Genomic DNA, 22,375 nt, shown 5'->3' with positions numbered 1-22,375 from the left:
GTAGTTTGTAATTTAGGTTATACAACCTAAGATTTATAGATATGTTAAATCATTATATAATATAGAAATTTAATTACTATTTTCTAACAAGTTTATGTTTTGCTCATTTATTATGGATGTATAGATTTTTTTGATAGATGCCTTTTCTATCAATTTCATAAAAATCATTATGTAATACAAGTTTTTTTTTTAATATACAATTATTTTGGTGTATAGTTTTCCAAATTAACATAAATTAACTCACAGACAAGAACAAATTGTTTTTTTTTTGTTTTTTTTTTTTAATAGATTTTAGGTTAGAAAATCCTACCAATATTTGAAGCATCTTGAAATATAAAACTTAAAAGTTTTAAGACTTTTCTTTCCATTGAAAATGCATTTGATTAAGCTATTCTCTTACAACTGCCAAATATTTAAGTTAAAAATTAAAAAATATTTATGTTAATTTTCATCAATGAAACTTTACAGTGGTAGTTGTAACTTACTCTATTTTTAATGTAGTAGTGTACCAGTTAATTCATAATCAATAATTAACCGTTGTAAGGTTTTAAATTCTAAAACTGCAGTTTATTGATTAAACTAAAGGCGAATGAAAAAAGATATTCACAACTTTTAAACTGTACACCATAGGCCTATTTTTTTTTTATAGCAGGGATTTAAAGAAAATGTAAGGTTTTCAGTACCTCAAGCAGTTCTATCAGTAACATACCCACTGAGGTGAAATCATGCTTCATCTGCGAAAAACACTAACTAAAATGCCAGTGTTTCCTCTGAACAGTAGTGAACCCTTTTAGCACAATTAGCATTAGTTAGCTAATGGAAAAACTGCATACAACACAGATATAACAATTCAGCATTCTTTTCACTGCAGTGTGGACTGAACTAGTGAATGGTTCTTATCCCACCTTATTTTCATTAGGAAGTGGAAAGTCATCTTAAACACTTTCTGTAAATTATTATGCAAGTGTTTACAAACTAACTATTTACATAGCAAACTAAGTGAAGGCTCTCTTAAGTTTTAACACGTGTATAATATATGGTAATGTACAATTTATTTTATAAATCATGAACAATTTGTAACATAAAAATATCAGTCTATGAATATAGAAAAAATATTAAAAAATGAGTCAATAAATGTAAGCAAGTTTGATAATGACAAAACAAAAAAAATTCCATTGATCTAATAATTTATAAGATATTAACTGTTTTTTTCTTTTTGATTACGAAAAAACAAAACACACATTTACTACCATACACAATACCTCATTAAATCTTACATTTCGACTTTTACTAATCGGCTGCAAATTAATACCTATTTTCAGTCTCAATTTAGCGACAACTTAAGAAAAACTAATCTAGTTTAAAATTTTAAACTAGATTAGTACACAGAACGATTGAGGAAAAAAGGCAAATAATTTGGGTCTCGATTCTAAATCTTGAAAAAAGTTTATACAAACACATGTCCGAAAACGCTTAAAAAAGCTAGCGAAAAATTTTGCCCGGATTCCAGTTCCCCCGGGAAAATTAGGTCATATTGAAATTTTTAAGGCGTTATTATGGTTTGTGTTTTTTGACCGGAAAAATCTAATAAAACAAGTCTTAGGACTGTATTCCGTAGTTTTCAATAATATCCAATGTAAACTAGAAAAACTCTCGAAGAAAAACACGTTTTTTTAAGTTTAAATAACTAATAAATGCGTACATTTTATTATCAAAACTAGTAAAGAATTTAATTCTGAGAAATATTATGAAATATATTTTACGAAACAAAAAATCAACTTTTTACTTAGTAAGTAAATATTTTTTACTGGCTATAGTTGCCAAATTTTTATTTTTAATCTTACCCATCTATTTATTAAGAATATTCGCAGATGGCCACACATGTGCTTAACCAAGACATTTTACTTTTTCGTATTATCTTCAACTGTTCTTCACCTTTACATTTTGCATTATACAGTTTACACTCATTATTTGTTTTAACCTAATAACATTAGAAAACAATAATACAAAATCAACTGTCGTCATGATTATGTCGACACAACTAAAAAAGCAAGTGAAATATTTATTATGAAATAGATCGAAGAATGTCAGATATGTTGGATTACCTATTTTTATTAAAGCTCTAATATTATTACAGAATCAAGTTCTTCATTATTATGATACTTTTAACGTTCAAATTTTTAATGTAAATTTTTTTATATATTATGATTTATGAAGAAATAAAATTTTTGTAAAATCAATATACTCCTATTATAACATACATTATATGTTATTGCTATTATTATTTTTATTTCACGAATAACCACGTCTTTTATTCTTTTCTCACGATCAGATTTTGAAAAATTCTTCGAACAATTTCATGTTGTTTAAGATGTTTTAAAAGATACCATTTAAATTATATATTTATATTAATAAATTACTTTAACTTCGCATTTTTATTATTATTTTTTTTAATTATAAAATTGAAATCGTACAAATTATTTTTAAAAATATGTTGCTGTAAGGTAAGGTAAGTTAAACTTTTTATACGGATGTGAATACTAGAAAGGGATACTGGTGTGTACGTTGGTGGTTAGGGTTAAATTAATCACACAAATCAGAATGTCAGCTTGAGCCTGTACAATACTACACTCATTTACATGTTATACATATTATCCTCATCTCATTGGTTCCCGTGAGGGGAGGTTGCTTATTGTTCAATTTTTTTTGTTCAGTCTCTTGAACCACAATAAAGTATTACTTCAGAGGATAAATAAGGATGATATGTATGAATGTAAATTAAGTGTAGTCTTGTACAGTCTCAGATCGACTGTTCCTAAGATGTATGGTTAATTGAAAAAAAAAACCACTGAAAAACACTGGTATCCACGATCTAGTATTCAAATCCATATAAAAGTAACTGCCTTTACCAAAACTTGAATGCTGGAACTCTTGACTTCCAAATCAGCTGATTTGGAAACACATTAGAGAAATAAACTAAACCTAACAACTTGCTTAAATTTATATTTTTAACTCCCAATCATAGCGAAGCAAAAATAAAAAGGGCGTTTTGAGTTTCATCTGTATGGTGTATGATCATGTTTTCAGTAACTATTTTTGGTTCGTTAACAGAATTATTTGTCATGTTCATCCAAAGGTTTTGAGACATAAATGTCATTAACAATTTTTAATTTGTAATTTTTTATATAGCAAGGTCATAGGCCCTGTGTCATAATCTATGACATTGACTGTGGTCTTTCCAATGAGCAGGTTCTGACCCCAATGAGGGAGCAGAACACTGACTTGGACGAGGCTACGTTCAAAAAGGAGTGTAGGCTGTAGGATTCCTGGCACTCTTTTTTACAAAAGCAGGGAAACAAAGACCCATGGGGTGTTGTCTATTGAGTACTTGGTCATAAGTGGAAAAAAGACATTCTTCTGTCGGCTCTCTCGACCCAGGATGGAGTTGCTAGACAAAGATCGTGTCCTCACTCTTCTATAAAAAATATATCATTAAATTTAAATTAATGTAACCAAAGTTAATTTATTTTTGTTTTCAGGAGAATACATAGAAATTGTAACTTTTGATTGGTGAAACTGGTTCTTACAATATCATACCTTTTTTCTTATTCATGGCGAGTTCAAAATTATTGTAGATAAAACAATCAGAATTTTAATAACAGAAAATTTAATTTCTTTATTTATTAATCCATTACTGAAATTCTTTTCTTTTTTCAGTTTTTCTTTTCTTATATATTATTTAAAATGAAGTTTAACCTTGCATTAGGTGAAATAAATCTCTGTAGCCTGGAGGTTGACACAATCTCCTTTTTTTAAATTTTATAATAGAGCAGCAGTTTGAAGTTTTGAAATTTGCTTGTACTAATTTCCTTTTTTCATCTCCATCTTCCAACATAATTTTTGCTATTAAAATATTCTATTTAGGTCTACTTGAATAGATGCTTTTGCTTTTTTATTAATTTTTGCTTTATATTTTTAAAAAATGGACATGTGTCTTATCTCTACTTACTTAACTTTCTTTTTTTTTTAATAAATTCTGTCATCATGTCCAGAAATTTGTAAAAAAAGGCAGTAAATCTGAAAAAATTACATTTATTTTGAAAAAAATAGATAATATCAGTGCAACACAACCTTCTAGTTGTTTCAACCAATAAACAAAAAAAATTATGCAATATTGTTGTAACACTGTTACAATGAAAAGAAAAAGGGAATTTTAAAAGATTAAAATAAAAGTATTTTGCTCATACAAATAAGTGTAAAATACGAGGGTTATTTTTTTCAAGGTCGTGAAATAAAAACCCGCGCAAAAATCGGGTGAACCTTTGCCAATATATGTTGCGCAGCGTCTCTAGTGTGGCCTTCAATCACGCCGCGTCACTTCGTTTCGTTCTGAACACGCATCTAGCATAAGCTATATGAAAAAAAAAATACGCGTAAACATGTCTACAACAATAGCATCTCCCGTCAAGTGTGAAGTACGTGCGATAATTCGATTTTTTCAGAGGGGTGTAATGCGGCTGAAATTCATCGACAGATAAGTAATATGTACGGTGAAACTTCAATGAGTGACAGCAAAGTGCAACAATGGTGCAGGAACTTTAAAGCAGGACGTACAGATGTTCATGATGCAGGCGGTCAGGGAAGGAAGCGAGTGTCAACCGATGATCTCGTTGAGCGAGCGGATGAGGCAATTCGAGAAAATCATCGGTTCACAATTTATGTATTATTTCTGTAAACGAAAGTGATTCGTTTCCTGAAATTTCAAGGCCAGCTCTCTACACCATTGTGAGTGAGACTTCAGTACCGCAAACTGTGTGCGAGATGGGTTCCCAAGATGCTGTCCGACTATCACAAAACAATGAGAATGGACGCCTCCCTAACGTTTCTCCAGCGCTACCACAATGAAGGAGAAGATTTTTTGAACAAAATTGTCACAGGGGACGAGACATGGGTCTATTTCGAAACTGAAGAAACAAAAGAACAATCCAAACAGTGGATGCATTCTCATTCTCCCAGTAAACCAAAGAAGTTCAAGCGAACCTTCAACAGAAACCGTATGGCTACTGTGTTCTGGGACCGGAATGGAGTTCTCTTGGTGGAATTCATGGAACGTGGCACGACCATCACTGCAGCCTCATACTGCGTGACTCTTCAACGTCTACGAAGGGCAATTCAGAATAAGCGGAGAGGAAAACTATCATCAGGCATTGTCTTTCTCCATGACAATGCTCGGCCGCACACTGCAGCTGTAACAAAGAAGCTCCTGCAGCGTTTTCGTTGAGAAATGTTTGATCACCCACCATACAGCCCGGACTTGACTCATCCGATTTTCACCTCTTTGCTCACATGAAACGCTGGCTAGGAGGACAACATTTTGGCACAGACATCGAGCTGCAGACCAGCGTAGAAACATGGAAACACAGGCGGCTCCGTTCTATGACATGGGTATTGGAAAGTTGGTACCACGCTACGACAAATGTCTAAATCGAGTGGCGACTATCTAGAGAAATAGTGTAACTATGTAAGTACTTGTTACAAATAAATTTTTTTATTTTCATTGTGGTTTTTAATTTCGTGACCGATCGGACCTTGAAAAAAATTAACCGTCGTAATATTGTTACGGACACTCAACAAAAATTTACAAAGAACTAAAAAATATAATTTCTTCAGTAGTAATATTATCTATTGTACAATAAAAATTCACAAAATATTGAAAATTTAAATAAAAAGTGATAAAATAGCAGAAAATCTACATCAAACAATTTTATCTGTAGTCTTCATCACTTTCTTCTTCAGGAAAATCATTTACTTCACTGCAGTTACATATGTTTTGATAAAACAGATGACACTCTGATGGTAAATATTTAAGTAGAATTAACAGGTCTTTGTATTTTAATTGTGATATCGGTTTTGGATCAACTAATGACATCAAGTATATCTGGAAACTTGACGTCATTCTTTCTCAAATTTTAATCAAAAGAAATTCTTTGTCAACATCTTCATATTTATAAAATAATTCATCAATATTTTCTTGTTGAACTTTAATGTAAACAAATTACCACAGGAGTATTGTATTGGCAGATAATTAAAAACTTTTGTGTAAATAAATGGATGTATTACTGCACAGGATTTAAAAATCTTGAAATCATGTAATTCCATTTTGCAAAGATTCCTTTTTTGAACATTGGCAAACCACCTGTTGTCAATCCCTAGGCGTCAGTATCTGAAAAATTCATTATTTTCTTCTTACTTCATTCTATCAGCGCATAAACATTTTCTGCTTCCATGTGTGTATGGCCTTTTAACAAGAATTTATGACACACTTTATCTGTGGATATAGATAAACAATATACGTAAACGCATAACAAAATTTTTGTTCTGGCCATAGCAATTGTCTGACCGTAATATCATTTCTTCAGTTTCTGAATCGGTAATGTTTTGTTCAGCCCATTTTAGAATCCAAGAAGCTATTTCAATCTCACTATGTCATAAATTGTGAAATTATGTCCATAACTTCCTGCAGTAGAAATTTTTTATATTTGTTAACAGCGGTGTTGGTAAAAATTTTTGTAAATCAGCTCTCAACAGACTTACTGTTCTTTGCATCTTAAGTATCTTTACTGTTTGGTCATACAACTTCTATGATTCCTTAAAGGTGCAATCATAATCGCTTTAAATAAATTTTTTGCCATCTGAAGTTAATTCACTGTTTAATTTTGATAGATATGAATCTCAGGCCATGTAGCCAGGTTTACTAATGTTTAATATATATATATATATATATATGGCTATTTAAAGTCTTTTCAAAATTTTTTTTTTTACCTATTTTATTTTCAGCACAGAATTGTTGATAAAATAAATACAACTTTTCTAAATTTAAATCGGGTCTTAAAAATGGTTTCTTAGTTTTCAAGCATGAATAATGACTCTCATATTTTGGAATAACATTTATATGTAGAGTAACATTTTGAATTATTTCCTCGGGTGTTTTCATAGCAGGTGTATGCTGTCCTTTTTTGTCTATTTCTACAATTCCTCCAGGTTCTTGTTTTTGAATTGCATTAACTATGACTGTATTAGATATAGCTATGACTGTATATAGATATAAAGTTATGTTTAAAAACATAACTTTACACACCCTTATTTTTACATCATTTATGTTTAAACTATAATGAAAAGAATTTTCTTTTGGTTTTGTACTATTCGTACCTCTACATCTTTCTTATAGTCTTACTTCAATGTAGGACGTAATGAACTGTCTTTTTCAATTTTTAAGTAATTTTTGGTAACATTTCATTTCACACAAATATGGAGGCTTAATTTCTTCTGCAGCCAATTCTTTGCCCTTTTTATTTGTATTGCTCTCACCAGCTAAATACTTCTGTTTGCTAATATTACAAGTCTACTGTTCAATGTTTCTCTGTCGTTTTCGACTTTGCCGTTCAATAACTGTTTTACTTAATACCTTCCTCTTAGGTTTATGTGTTTCATTCTCTGATTCAGAGCCTACATCTGTAGATGGTATATAATCTTCATCCTCTAAAGTATTTTCAAAGTAACTTAAATACAAGTCTTTTCTAACAAACGTGACTGTAACTTGATCATTTTGAGAGCAACTGGGAGAAGCTGAGGTTCCCTCATGGGCTTGTTCATTTGAAAATAAAGGATGTGGTTCGTTTACATTAATTTTCTACAACAACATTCTTTTACATGTTTTTGCACAATTAAAGTTTCAATAAACCGAAACCTTTGTAATCGTGCTAGTTTCAAAATACAAAATATCAAAAGCATTCAAAAAACAAGAATTATTAACATAAGATCGATACAAAGCATTTACAGTAAGATTTTTCTCAAATGTCAGGATAAAATTACCCATATTAAAGCACGAATATATATTATTGTTATTATAACCAGCTGTGACCCACAGGATGGATAATGTGAATGTTATAGATAATGTAATTTCTATAAAAAGAATTCCCCTGATTTCTTTACGTACTAATGATTCTGAACATATATTTAATCTTTTGACTAAAAGCTGATTTTTCAATTACTCAACAATCAATTTCACGATAAACCGCATATTACTGGCCTTGTAATTAGCCATATTACTTTGGCCCTGTAACCGGCCATATTATTTTGGCCTTGTAAAAGGTCAAAGCCGGAATAGGGGACCTAAAGAAAGCGGCACTAAGATTTTCATAATCTTTCAGTATAAGTCTGCAATGTATAAAACAGATAACTGAGGATGTAATTTGCTAAATTTTCTAAAAAGTAACATACTTAAGTTACAGTTTTAAAGGCAGCAAAAACAAAACGAAAGAGAAAATAGCATCAAACCAATTAATCGATTAATAACTCCAAAAAAAAAAATTATGTAGGCTTGGCATGCAACAGTATTATTTACCAGTATCCTAATAAAAAAGACAGTTGGAAACACCATTTTACTATTAATTTTCCCTAGTAAGCCAGACATGAGAAGTTTCTTATTCCTGAGAAAAAAAAGATTGTAGCAAAAAACTGAATGCTGTTTTTGTAGTCCTGTCAGGTCACCCACCTACTACAATTATGCTCATGAGATCTAAGAGACCAAGTTTTTTATCTTATATCCTATAATATAGTATATTGTGGGGTTTGTTGCTAAACGACAGAGGAAATAATTTCAAAGGAAGTATCCAAGTTAATAACTGAATTCAGAGATATTCCATTTCCAGTTAGCTGTTTCATACTAATGTTTCTAAATGTTCTCCACAAGTATTTGATTTAAATGATTGCTGTTTATCCTAGATTATTCTAGATAGAACAACAGAATTGTTTAATATTTCAGTACACAATTAAATTGTATTGTAAAATTCTAACAGTTTTCTTTTCAATATTTCAGGACAGGCTTGCCCTATTTAGTTTTATCTGACAGTAGTAAAAGTTTCTGGTATGATTCCAAGTACACTTAAATTTACAATTCCTCTCTACAATAATAATTCAGGAGTTGCTATCACTGCAGATTGTTACCACAGGTATTTATTTTTGAAAAAAAGAATTAAGAAATAGATATGATTACATAAAAACAACTCTACGGGGTAAATAAAATCAAATGGGGATACAATTTTTTTAATACAGGTCTTTATTTTAGTGAAGAGTAGAAATCAATCATTTCATCAAGCAAAATAAAAATAAGATCTTTTTGGTTACATTTGATAAATTCATTTTTCATGCGTAAAAAAAAAACAAATACTGATTTCTTTAAAAACAAATTATTCAGATGTCAGCAACTATTATTAGAAACAATTTAATTTCTTAAACATAACTGATTTTTTTTAATATTTACACGCCATCCCCATCTCATTTTGCCATGGGTGGGGAGTTGCTTATTGTTCCCTAGTTGAACAGATTGCAACATACACATTTTGAAATAAAAGATCAGAATTATAAACTTATTTAACATTATCATTACCCTGAAGTTTCTGGTTCAAATCTGCTATTGCCTTTTCAGTATATTTTATATCTTTGTAGGATACTGAAATAAATATACTTATTTGTAATATCTGAAAATTTTGTTTTGCGACTGTGTACTTTTTTTATCTGATTAATGATTTTAGAAAAATCAAAAAAAATGTTTTGGTAATGAAATCATGTCTGGACCCTCTATAATACATATTCTAGACTCTAATTTTTATTTTATTTTTTGAGCCTTATTTATTGCACTCATTTTTTGTTCAGTCTTACTAATAGGAAATGATTTAGATTAATCCAAATACATGATCTCTTTCTTTTTTGTGGGCTTTTCAAAATTTTATTTTCCTAGAATTTCATTTTCTGAATATTTATTTAGGTAGATGGTATTTCTCAGTCCCTGTAGTTACTGAAAGGAATAAATAAGCAAAATAAAGTTTCTGTTTTTAAGATCATAATATATCATGAAATTGACATGTGATTTAATGTTTCTCTTTCAGTTTAGTTGTGTTCTTTTCATAAGTGAGGAGATCAAAAAATTACATCGTAAAAATAAAGGTGATAAAATAAATTTTTAAGTGAGTTCATACTTAAAAAGAAGGCTTAGTCAATCATATTTTCAAACCTATTATTGCATACATGCTAAAGAAAGGAGCCAGCCTTTCTTTAACTTGAATGTTAAAGAAAGTCGGTATCTGTTCTTTAGTTGTCCAGTGACAGGCATGTGTGTATATATATATATATATATATATATATATATATATATATATACACTTTCATACACTTCAGAGTAAAAATAAAATTTAAACTATATTCTATGAATAGTATTTATAGAGAAATTTTCAGTAAAACTAAAAATGGAAACAATATCATGAAATAATAAAAATGTTTTTTTAAATTTGACTTAAGTTTTTTCTTATTATATCTGTAGGCTGATAGTATTTTTGTTTATCCACATACTTGTTTTTATTTTATTAATTGAGTTGAGGGTTTATACATAATAAATTAATTTTCTTTAACATTTATTCAGTGAGATTTCTTTCAATAAATAAATGTATATATATATAAATTTTTAAATGTTAAAATACCATCAAATTTTAAATACAACTACTTTTTTTTTAATCTAATTTTCGAATACAAAATATATTATAATATGATTTAACTAATGTGTGATTAATTTTCCCATATCATTTATTTTTGTTTTTTCAGGTATCAATGAATTAAAATATACACTATATTCACTATATTTGTGAATTAAAAATGGTAATCTATAATAGCTCTAATGAGTAGTATGCTGGAATGGAGAATAAAAAAAAAAAAAAATAATAATATTAACCTGTATAATACTCCGTATGCCTGATCTTGTCCTCTCCATGTTCTAAAGTTGGTGTTTTTTTTGCTTTATTTTTGTTGTTTTGTCACTTCCTTTTTTTTGTGAAATTTTTTAATTTATTTTTTTTTTTTCATAAATCAAATTATATTATAAAACCTTTAGTTTTATAGATGTTGCTTTTTTTATTGTTGATAAAATTAAATTATAAATCCAGTTGGTGTTTGTCATGTCCGGTGCGTCATATACAGGTTACCCTACTTGGTTATTTAACATTTTTTAAATATCCAATTTTAGCAGTTGTTTACTGTTAAAAAATATCTTTTGTCTTATTAATAATGAAGAATATCATTAAAATAGCTTAGATAAGAATATCTATCAGTAGGTAAAAGGTTTGAAAGACAAGTAACGTTAATCCTGAGCATTGATTGTGTACTATCTTATCGATATCAATATAGGCTATTATCCTACTCTTAGTTATGGCTACATATTTTATTACAACCACGATTTTGATAGTTTTTCTAATTACAGAAAATGAAGAAAACTGGTTAAATTTTTGGAAGAGCTTATTGTAATTATAAATGTCGAAGAGCTTATAAATGTCCAAAGTGTGGTAGTGAAGATGGCCCTAAGAGCATAGTATTTCATTGTAATAAATGTATAATAATTATTGTGAAACATAACTGAAAGAAAGTATGAAAATACTGCAGTATTAAAATTTCACAATTAAGGCATACACGGTTCAAAAATAAAAATTTTCCATATAAAAAAGTACGCCATTTTGAGTGCTTTTATATCTGCCATGCAGGATTTAATCTGTAACAAGCTCAGAATATCTAGTGGAATCTGCATTGAACTAGTCTAACTTTTGAAAGGTGTGCCTTTTTGTAGTACAGCAGAACATTTTGAATCTAGGAGGACTAAGTAAGATAATTGAGGTGTATGAAACAAAATTGGACAGCAAAGTTATAATCACAAAGATTTAATTGAAGGGAAGTGGGTGTTTTAATGGAACAGAACAAGACAGTTGAAAATATTTTCGAATTTTTATATGTGGCATCAATACATTGCTTTTAGTTATCAAGGAACACATATATCCATGTACAACTATAATCGGTAACTTCTGGCAATCGTACAATTCTCTCAATGTAGAAGGTTTTACTTTCTATAGCATGAACCATAGAATAATATTAAGGATCTAGATACAATCCATACTCAAAATACAGAAATGCTATGGTACGAGGTATACACAAATGCACCCCATTTTTTAGAATCATAAACACCATTTCTTAAAGCATTTAGCAGAATTTATATTTACAATGATCTATAATAAACATGAAACATATATTTATAATATTTTTACAGTATTATCAAGTTTGTAACAACTATATCATTTTAAATTAACTGGGCCTCTGTTTTTAACATTTTGTTAGTACAGAATAAAAATACAAAATATATTTATTGCTTTACTGTGGAGTCTCTCTGAAGTTGTTCACATTTTTCTCAATGTGTGGGAGCTTTTGATCCTTTTTAATAAAAAATATGAGGACGTGTCATGAGCCAACTGCATATGAACTCTACTTTGATGTCACCTTGTAATCAATGCCCTGTCAGTGCCTCTTTAAATGGCCCAAAAACAAAAAAAATCGCAGGCGGATAAATCTGGACAGGGAATGTTCTAAGGTTTCCCAGTAAATTTCATCCAGTTCATTCAGAGTGCTAATGGCTGTGTTAGGCTTAGTATTGTCATGAAGGAGAAACACACATCTCTCATTGGCTGGCATTAGCTTTTTATTTCTGTTGGTAGCTTTCACTTTCTCCAAGAGCTGCCAATAAAAAGCAGCATTCACAGTGCAACATTTGTGGAAAAAATCAATGAGCAATACACTTTTCCAGTTACAGAATTCAGTTGGGAGAACTTTTCCAGCTGATTGACACATTTTAGCATTTACAGGTCAAATTTGTTTACCAGGTCAGGGCTCTCCATTCTATGCCGTTCCATACTCTCAGAGTTTAACTTGGGAGTGTTGTGATGAATCCATGTCTCAACATGGGACTATTCAAAGCAAAAAAAATTCCCTCTTGTCAAAATCAATTCAGGAGCCTTTGGGCAAATTTCCAGTTGGGCCTGTTTCTGATTTTGTGTCAAATGTCTTGTGATAATGGAATGGGCACTTCCATGACTAATATACACTTCCAAATAGATTTCGTCGACTGTAAGGTGCTAATTGCCTTCAATGAAACAAAAATTTTGTGAGAAATTTTTTGTTGTGCAACCAACAATTTAACTTCTTACTCTGACAAGGCATTAGTTACCAAAGAAAAGTGAATCTGCTTTCCACATCTCCACTGTCAGTATCCCTTCATGCCAGCCCGCTTATTTTCATATGCAAGCTGTGAAGACATAATTCCTGTTTCTATTTGACTTACACTTACACAATTACCCAGTAATGCAGGAATTTATCCCGCATAACCTGCTATCATAGACAGCTGTTTCTTCCTCAAACAATTCCAAAACAATGGTTTCCTCAATCTTTAAAACATTAAATCCTTAATATACCAATTGGTAGGAAACCAAAATTTGATGTGGCATCCTGAATAGTAAATAATTACTTCATTTTCTTATGTTACTGTGTCTACCTTCAGCAGTGTGCCTTTCTTTTGGCTTTTTCAGTATGTTGTTTAGCTTTACTTTACTTTTTTCAGTATTTAGTTTATTAATTATTATCCATTTATAATTTTATGTAACTTCATAGTCATAATATGACTACTCATTATTTACTAATGAATAATTTAATGGCATAACTAACTAAGGTAGTTAATATATTCTTCTTAGACAATTAATTTTTATTAGTATAATGGAAGAAAAAAGAAAACATTCTTAAAATATTCAAGAAAGTAGATTTTGAAAAAAAAATATGAAATTTTGAAAATAAGAGAATCTGATGTAAGTTAAAGGAAATAGCTATAAAATGTAAATTATTATGTGTTAAATGTTTGGAAGAACTAATATGAGATATAGAGGAATGGTCAAAGGACATAAAAAAATTGTACCAGACATAAAAATTTAAAAAGAATAGTGATCACAAATTCACTTTTTACAAAGGGATTCTCAGCATTTCAGATATTAAAGCAATAGAACTGTTAATCTCTGAAAACTTTTGGCAACAGAGAGATGGTTTGATTCATTTAGAAGACAAATCTGATTACACAACATAAATAAAAGTCATTGTATGTACGGTTGTATGTAGGTTTGTTTCATATCTCTTAAACCAAAGGACTGATTTCAATTAAACTTGAAACAATTATTACTTAATAACTATCCTGTTTTTTTGCTGCGTGATTGCTTTTGGAATCACAATATACTAGACCCCAACGACGATCAGTCAAGTGGAGTGGTATTAACTTAGAATCTCCGTGTTTTTTTTTTCATGAAGAATTTTATGTAAAAACACCAAAACACCTCTTTATCTGAGCTCCAGGAGGAAAGATAAAAAAATGCTGATTACATGCAAGCATTGGATTAGCCTAAGTCGTTACAACCTTGAACTCTGATGTGTTGTAGTTTAAAAGTTGTATTTATTTAAATGTATATTGACAGTTAGTTATTTGTATATTGTACATTTGTATGTATATGTCTTCATATACAACTTATGTCTGTCTATAGCATCTTTCTTGATGCTCATGGTAGGATTAATTAATTTAACTAAATTAAATTGTACATATTTGTGTAATTGCATTATTTACTGTACAATATATTGTTTGAAAGGTTAAAATATATACTTATTCTTCAAAACTCCTTGAATCTTCATTCAAACCATATTATTGTAGGGCAATAAACAGACTAGATTTGAGAGGTTAAATTCAGCAAGAATGAATGCAGAAGATATCTATATTTGTTGTGGAAAGTTAGTGACAATTTTTATTAAAAAAAACGAGAGAGATTGATGAGCCCATGAGTAACACATTTTATTTATGTAAGTTAGTATTAAAATAAATCTAATAAAACGAGTTTTACACTTTGGTGAGTGACACGCACACGCAAACAAAGAGAGTACCTGATCCACCAGCCTGAACACAAAATTTAGGTCTTAAATCAGCCGATTAAAAAACATTTTTAAATATTTTTCTTTGAAGGCTGTGTTCAATTTTTTTAAGTTACATAAGGTAAGCTTTTTTGAATATTAATTTTCTTCCTGTCGGCTTGTCTTGTCCTACAGAGACACAATCCTTCTTGCCTGGCATCATTCGGCTGTGCTCATCATTCTGGTAAAAATCTTGGACACATTTAATCACATTTTCATCTATTACGCGACTGGGTTTCTTTTTGCCGATTTGTGGCAAAATTCCATTTGTTTTAAGTAATTGTTTGGATTGACGGGCTAACACTAAACTCATTTTGAATTTTTTGAATGCTACAGCCGCAGGGTAATACGCGTATATTAATTATTTTTTTCTTGGTTGATGTAACTGTATTCATTTTATCCTTAATTTTAATGATTAATTCATATTCCCTACATAAATCGGCATAACTTTGTGGAACTAAACCGGTTTCAGGACTACGGCCTGAATGTACTTCTGATGCAGAAAGGATTTGTCTTTCGAAAACAGGTCCAGCGTCCCCGATGTACAACTTCGATATCACTACTGATACCGGCGGACATAGGTTCACCTCAAACAACTGTACAAGATATCTCAGCAACGGAGAGAAAATTCGCAGAAATCGGTTGAAGTATTCTGTACCCAAAGACTCGCTTTTCTGCTTCAGCTATTCTTCTTTAGCAAAATATAGCTGTAGAGATTAGCGACATACAGTTCAAACCCTCAAAAATCATGAAACAACAAAAAACATTTTGAAGCCCAAAAGAAGACCTAGCTTGAATCGAGTATTCTTTTAAAAAATTCACAAACAATAGATGCTACTTCTCAATGATTTTGGTATACAGAAACCCATCATCGGATCGCCGTTTTTCAACTTGTGGTGTCGATCGTCAACTTTATGAAAAAGCTGCTGGGCATTTACAGGTAGCAATGAAAATTTGTTTGAACACGGTAATGGAATCTTTTTAAAGCTACCTCAACTATTAGGAGAATTTGATCCTCATGGAGGAGCATGTGAGGAGGGCTTTGAACAAACAGCATAAAATAAGCCACATACTCAAATAAAACCATTCAAAATGAGTTCATTCATCTGATTGCATATACGTCAAAAGTCACATATTAGATGAAGTGAAAAAATAAAAATATTAGTTATATAGATTCACACCTGACTTGAGTAAAGCAGAACAAATGACCTTCGTTATAAGATGTGTCGACTGAACAAGAAGATATCAACATTCACGAACATTTTTTGGGCTTTCTTCCGATTGATAGATCGTTAAGCCAACAACTTTTCAATGTCTTACTTCGAGAACTAGAAAACCTGGGATTGCCTTTGGAAAACATACATTTTTTGATACCGTGTGAGAGCCTTAACCTGATGGTAAATGATATGGTCTAATCGTCATTAGAAGGAGCCAGCATTTAATATTATCCAATAATTGTACTCTTTTTTTTCTTCATCGATTTTTGGACGGGTCATTTTATTGAAGCGCGTTGAAGAACTAACCTTAAAGCCTCTCAGCAAAACCAGGTGGGAAATTCGAATCGATGCTATAAAGCCGCTGAGGTATCAAATCTGTCAAATATACGATGCATAGCTTAGCATTTACGAGAACAAAGATATAGTATAAGGTAACTTGTTAAGGGCTCAGTTGTACTTGTTTTTTTTTGTTTGTTTTTTTGTCTTCAGTCATTTGACTGGTTTGATGCAGCTCTCCAAGATTCCCTATCTAGTGCTAGTCGTTTCATTTCGGTATACCCTCTACATCCTACATCCCTAACAATTTGTTTTACATATTCCAAACGTGGCCTGCCTACACAATTTTTTCCTTCTACCTGTCCTTCCAATATTAAAGCGACTGTTCCAGGATGACTTAGTATGTGGCCTATAAGTCTGTCTCTTCTTGTACTGTTACTCCCAATCTAAACTGTTCTTTAACATCATTAACTGCTAGTTCCATGTAAAGATTAAAAAGTAACGGAGATAGGGAACATCCTTGTCGGACTCCCTTTCTTATTACGGCTTCTTTCTTATGTTCTTCAATTGTTAATGTTGCTGTTTGGTTCCTGTACATGTTAGCAATCGTTCTTCTATCTCTGTATTTGAACCCTAATTTTTTTAAAATGCTGAACATTTTATTCCAGTCTACGTTATATAATTTATTTATTTATTCCAGTTGTACTTGTATGATTTTGAAATTTACCGAAGAATAATATTAAAAAATTATTCAATACAGAATTGAAAGTACGAAGTGGATACTGTAAAATTTATTTCAGGTTTGAAAAAAATCACTGTGACCTCAGGAACATGCATGACGCCAGTAACATTAAAAAAAATTAACTACCCCCTCCCCTTAAAAAAAAACATTTAAATATATTATAAATAATAATACGAACATATTTTTAATCCAATGTTGCAAGTCCAAGAATTTATTTTTGTCAGTCGGACGTTTGTGCGTATGTATGTTGGCTTGTGATTGGTCTCATAACCGTGGACCGATTTTCTTTAAACTTCAAAAACAACAAGCACTACCTTCGAGAGTGGGGGAATGTATTAAAAGTTTGCAAAAACTGGAAAAAGGGATCACGGTTTTTTGGCCGAAATAAAATTTCAAATCTTTGCCGAGACGCTTTAGCGAAAACTTTTCTTACATAAGTTGAAACTTTTTTTGATCGATATGTGAAATTCCAAAAAATGTCTATTTAATATTCACCCCCCAAAGAATAAATTTATTTTACTTAGGGGTACGGCCGTAACCCCCGGATTGGTCTATCGGTGAACGCGTCTTCCCTGATCAGCTGATTTGGAAGTCGAGAGTTCCTGCGGTTAAGTCCTAGTAAAGTCAGTTATTTTTATACGGATTTGAATACCAGATCGTGGATAACGGTGTTCTTTGGCGGTTGGGTTTCAATTAACCACACATCCCAGGAATGCTCGAAGATGAAATTGTACAAGACTACACTTCATTTACAATCATACATATCATCTTCTGAAGTATATCTGAACGGTAATTCCCGGAAACTAAATAAGAAAAAAAAGACGGGGTACGGCCGTATCCCTCTGCCAGACCGGGAATAAAATTTATTAGAATTACAAATGTAGACAAATATTTTCCTGCTTCATGAATTTTTAGTTATCCGTTTCGGAAATATATTCCCACCCCTAAGTATGACCACTAACACATCTCAGTACTGTAAATAACTCGTAAAGTACTGTACCAAATTTGTAGAACCTATGATGCCTCTACAGAAATTAAAAATTTTAAACGGCGATACGTACCCCACTCCTTTAAATAAGTTCAAAATTTTATGTTATCAATGCCTCATACAGGTCATTCACGGGAACCGGATGTTTTTGAAGTGGGTTGTACTCGGGCGTTCGTGGTGGGAGGGGCACGTGGCTGGTGTCTGACGTTTCCTTTGTTCATAGCATTTACATTTTAGTCGTTGAGGTGGGGCCGTGGACGCTAGACTAACGCCTGTGCGCGTATGACAGTTTTGTGCGAAACGACGAATCCGTAACTGCTGTTCAGCGAGATTTCCGCCGTCAGTTTAATACCCATCGTAAAGCAAGTGTCCCTTCTCGTAACACAATATTACAATGGGTAAACAACCTTCGAACAAGCGGTTCAATATTGAAAAAAAACCACCGGGTCCCCGACGAACTGCTAGCACTCCGGAGAACATCAAACGAGTTAGGGAAGCCGTTGTCAGAAGCCCGTGCCGGTCTATTCAGAGGCATTCAGCAGCGCTTCAAATTAGCACAAGTACGGTAAGACGAATTCTGCATACAGACCTGCATTTCCATCCTTACAAGATAGCCGTCGTGCAGCAGTTAAACGAGCAAGATTTCACGCAGCGATTACAATTTTGTCGACAAATGCTTACCGTTTTTGAAGAAAATGAAAATTTTTTATTGTTAATGAGTGACGAAGTCCGTTTTCATCTAAATGGCTTCGCCAACAAACAGAATTGCCGGTATTGGGCAGAAAGAAACCCGCATCGGCTTCACGAGAGACCACTTCATAGCTCAAAGGTGACTGTCTGGTGTGCAATAGGAAAGGTCGGTGTTATTGGACCATATTTTTTTGAAGAAAATGACGCTGCCGTAACTGTAACAGCTGACACAATGTAACGATTGTGATGTTGAATACGTTTTTCATCCTTGAATTACGAAAGTTACGAAACCGGGGAATCGATTTTCAAAATATGTTATTCCAGCAGGATAGAGCTACAGCGCACACAGCGAGGGCAACGATGGCTGTTCTCCGTAACTTGTTTCCGGGACGGATCGTTTCCAGATTCGGCGACATTCCTCGGCCCTCTCGGTCCCCCGACTTGAGTAGTTGTGAATTTTTTCTGTGGGGGTTTGTGAAATCGCGTGTGTACGGCAATAAACCGCGTACATTGGAGGACCTAAAGATCGCAATTCGTCATCGCGTCACCCAGATTGATGTAGACATGCTGCAAAAAATTGAGGCCGGTTACCGTGAAAGGCTACAACAATGTATTGCCCAAAATGGACATCACTTGCCGGACATAATTTTTCGTTCATGAGTAAGTAATAAATGTTTTGATTTAAGAAGTGTTTCTTTACCAATAAAACTTTTTTAAAGTAAATATTCAATTTTTTATGATTATTTCAAAAACATCCGGTTCCCGTGAATGACCCTGTATTTATATGTAGATGTATCGCAATATTTGAGGTAAATTTCAAATTTTAATGGTTAACGGGTCATATGTTAAGTGATCATTCAGCAAGTAATGAAAAAGATTACAACAAATAAGATTTTAAATAAAAAAAATTTTTTATTATTTTAAATGTAAATAAGAATATCAAAGATTAAATTTCACGGAAAACCAAATGAACTGTTCCGGCATTTGCCCTATTGTATCAAGGGAAACCGTGGCAATATCTTGATAAGAACAGCCTAACAATATTTATGTCTATGATACGTTATCAGATTACAGGCATATAACATAAGTAAAAAAAAACTTATACATTATGATATTACAATTTTAATTATAATAAGTCTTTGCGATTTATAAAGTTCTTCCACATCCGATATCCTTTTCCCTGTAAAAAAAAAAAACAAAAAATATTATAATAATAACGATCTACAATCTCTTATCAATAAAATAAATCGAAAGGTATTCATTCATTCACCTCTTATACCTATCTTGAGGAGAATCTAGAAAGAATCGAGTGAAAAAAACATTATATGACACGATGATTCATTATAAGTACGAGTATATTACTTCAGTTCTACCAATTGATTATGAATATATTTTTGGTAAAATATTACAAAAGTCCTTTTAATATGAGAAGAAAATTACAATGAATATAATCGACATATGGATTAACAAAATAAAAGTTCTGAAAGTACTTTGAAAAGTGAACTGAAACATAGAAATTTACAATTACGCAATGTATTCTGATCGGTTGAAGATAAAAATCTAAACAGCATTTTGGTCCTGTGTACTGGTATTTCTGGGTTTTGTTCCTCTTATATGCCAACATATAAAAATAACTCAGGATCTGATTAAAATTTAACTTTTGACTCGCTCTATATTAATTACTAGGTGAATTGTGAGTCAAGTATACTCTAATTTGACTACCTTCATATCATATCTCATACTCCGTCTAGATCTTCTACCCTAATTGAAATATAGTTAATAAATATTTTAACATTACAACTTTAGTAATATAATATACAATTATCTCCACTTTGAATGTTCCACTCTGCTGAGCCTAATGTTTCATAATCTATCCTGTTATATATGCATATTTTTTTTAAATCGTGTTATCTAAATTTCCACTCGTAAACAAATAGTTCTGAATTTTAGATAATTTCTCACAATCTGTCAAGAACAGTATCTCTAACAGATATGTTGACTTCTTTATAAATATCTCTCATAAATGTATCCATCATTAAAAAAAAATAGATAAATAAAGATAAAATGAATTGCAGTATTAATTAAGATGGCTTGCAGAATTCTTTTATTTATATTATTTTTTGTGTCACTATCCTCTGGTGATTCTGTACAAAGGATACTGTGAGCGAGTCAGAAGAGATCATTAAAACATAAATTCTAAACTATCTATTTAATGGGTACAGGAAGAAATTCTTTTATTGAGTGAAAATATTTCTGAGTTTAAAATAGGTTTAACCATTTTTAGTTTTTTTTTTATTTCAGTTTCTAATGTGATTAAGTTTGGCCTAACTTAACAAGGCTTAAACTTAATTCACTGTACTCCAAACTTCCACAAACTTACTGTTCCTTTTATCTTGTGGCAATTGACATTTATCTGATAAATAATGAAGAACCATCACTCATGGTAAATCCTTCAAAGAATCATATTTCCTTACCTCTATCACATATCTAATAGCTTGAATGTAAATATTATAAGTTCTTTCTATACTTATTAAAAAAAAAAATGATCCCATATAAGTAGTGAATTTTTTTGTAAAATACTATTAATGCATTATATAATATTTTTAACTGTTTATATTCATCATAAATAAATCTTTTACTCTGGTTGGTACAAAAAAAAATTTATATAAATCACATCAGGAATGGAAAGGTATGCTAGTCCACGGATAAAAAAAGGAAATGCCCGAGAATTTGCTCGGATGAATCAAGGGAAATTGTGATAGTAAAAACTTGATCAGAACATCATCACAAAAAATATAATTAATTATAAGGTAAAAAATGCATGTGATTAAAGTCCATGTATGAAATAATATTAAGGTAAATTTATGAAGATGCTAAATGTTAAATAAAACTACAAAATAAATCACAATTCAAAATGAGTTAATGAAAATTATTTGAGCATATATTTAGAACACTGTATGAAGGTGCAAAAATTCAGGGTTTTTTAATTAATATTATTTAAAAATTCAAAGAGTAATACTGTTTCTAAAAAGGAAAATTTTTTAATGTATTTTAAATAATCTTGTATTTACAAGATTGTTTTTTTTTTTTTTTTTTTTTTAGAAAAGATTAGCAAAAACATATTAGCATCATTACAAGAGACATTATGATCAATTATCATATCTAGAAACTTTGCTGTGATAAATAAATTCTTTATCATTATTACCTATTCTGACATGAATTTATTTTCTTTTATGCAAAATTTATTTAATATTTTTAAGTTATTAAAGTTGGATTTAATTTCTATTGCATCCCTCAATTTTCTCATTAGTCTTGAACATTCTGTCTTTTATACAACTTATGCTTTAGAAACCACTATCTCTTAATATAAACACAAAAAAAATACAATTCAAATGTTTAAAACATAAAAGGTAAGACAATAAACCACATCTGTTGAGTAGACTACCTTGTATTTTGTAGTAAGGTTAATTTTGCTGGTCAAGTGAAACTGAAATTCAAAATGAGAATCTGGTGAAAAAAAATTTTGTTAGCTATAGAGGGAATTATTTATGTAAAGCCTGAAAGGGAATTATTTATACCAATTGTAAAAACTGATTTACT

Source organism: Lycorma delicatula, chromosome 6, assembly GCF_047948215.1.
Source record: "Lycorma delicatula isolate Av1 chromosome 6, ASM4794821v1, whole genome shotgun sequence".
Taxonomy (NCBI): Eukaryota; Metazoa; Arthropoda; class Insecta; order Hemiptera; family Fulgoridae; genus Lycorma; species Lycorma delicatula.
Note: the sequence above shows the minus strand (reverse complement) of the source record.